Source organism: Nyctereutes procyonoides, unplaced genomic scaffold, assembly GCF_905146905.1.
Source record: "Nyctereutes procyonoides isolate TBG_1078 unplaced genomic scaffold, NYPRO_anot_genome, whole genome shotgun sequence".
NCBI lineage: Eukaryota > Metazoa > Chordata > Mammalia > Carnivora > Canidae > Nyctereutes > Nyctereutes procyonoides.
In genome coordinates, this window is record NW_026575021.1 from 5,554,798 (window position 1) to 5,556,130 (window position 1,333).

General features: G+C 37.0%; 1 pseudogene; it reads right to left on the reverse strand.

The window, feature by feature from the left end:
* Positions 1-260: 260 nt before the first annotated feature.
* Positions 261-915, reverse strand: LOC129519360 (ATP synthase subunit O, mitochondrial-like; annotated as a pseudogene).
* Between the last annotated feature and the right edge of the window lie 418 nt (positions 916-1,333).

A 1,333-nucleotide genomic window follows, 5' to 3' on the forward strand; every position in this document is an offset into this window, starting at 1 on the left:
TCACACTATGCATTTCTGTGGCTGTTATATTATTTTCCCTTCCAATTCTCATTTTGGTTTTTGAGCCTTCTCTTTCATTTTCTTTCCTTCTCTCTTTCTTTCTTTCTTCTTTTTCTTTTTCTCTCTTTCCCTTTCTTTCATTTCTTTCTTTCTTTCTTTCTTTCTTTCTTTCTTTCTTTCTTTCTTTCTTTCCTGTTCAGGAAGCATTTTATTATTTGCTCCAAGTTTTAGGAATTTTCACTGACAGAAAATCAACACTTTCAGAAAACCTCCCACATGGCCCTGCTCAGCTCCCGAATCTTGGTTTTTGTAGACATATCAGCATATTTCTCTCCAATACGGACAATCATTCCCCTCATCATTGACAGGTCAACCTTAACTTCCAATTTTAACACTTGGCCTTTGCTTAGGAAGCTCTTCAGGACCGTTTGTAGTTCAGTAAGAGTGGCTTCATCCAAAGGTGATGAAGTGGTCACTGTGCATGGTGCTTCTCCATGGTGGACTCATCATGGTGAAAAGGCAGAAATGGCTCCAGGGGTATTGGTCAACCAACCATTCTCGGCAAGCAAATTGATCAGGTTGGATGTGAGAGGAGAGAACATCTCTTTTGCTGTCATGTCATTTAGGCTTTTCGCTTCATGGAATTCTTCACATAGGAATTCATAATGGAAGTAGCTATTTTGGATTCCTTCAAGATTTGTGCTACTCTCAACAATTCCTTTTCTACTTGTTCCAATTTCTTGTTCCAGTTACTTTGTTCCTGTTTAGATGCGGCAGAATAAAGAGTAGTGGCATATGACCTTCCATACCATATATCTATACAGATGGCCTCACGAGCTTGGAAAACAGCCTGACCACAGATGTGCAAAAGCATTGCACCAGCCAGGACAGCCCAGACACTGCTGGGGCAGCCATTCTCTACGGGTTGCTGTAGGTCCTCCCTTTTATTTTCTTAACGTAGTTAAAGTATTGCCACTTTTGCTTTAAAAAAAAAAACTGGTCATTACTTTCAATGTTATGTTATCATTTATTCTGATTTCTACTTTATTTTTCCTGATTTTTTAATGTTATTTCCTTCCTTCACTGAATTTCAGCTAAGTTTTTTCCAGTTCCTTATGGTGTTATTAGAATTTTTTTCTTAATTCAGGCATTTATGGCAAATTTCACTCTAACATTTGCTTTTGACGCATCCTATAGGTTTTGGAATAAAATTTGATTTGCCATTTGATTTATTTGGCCTGTTGCTTGTGTAGTACTGTGCTGTTTAATACTAACATACAAAATATTTAATGTTTATATTGTAGATTTCCCAGCTTTGTTTTATTGTTGATAT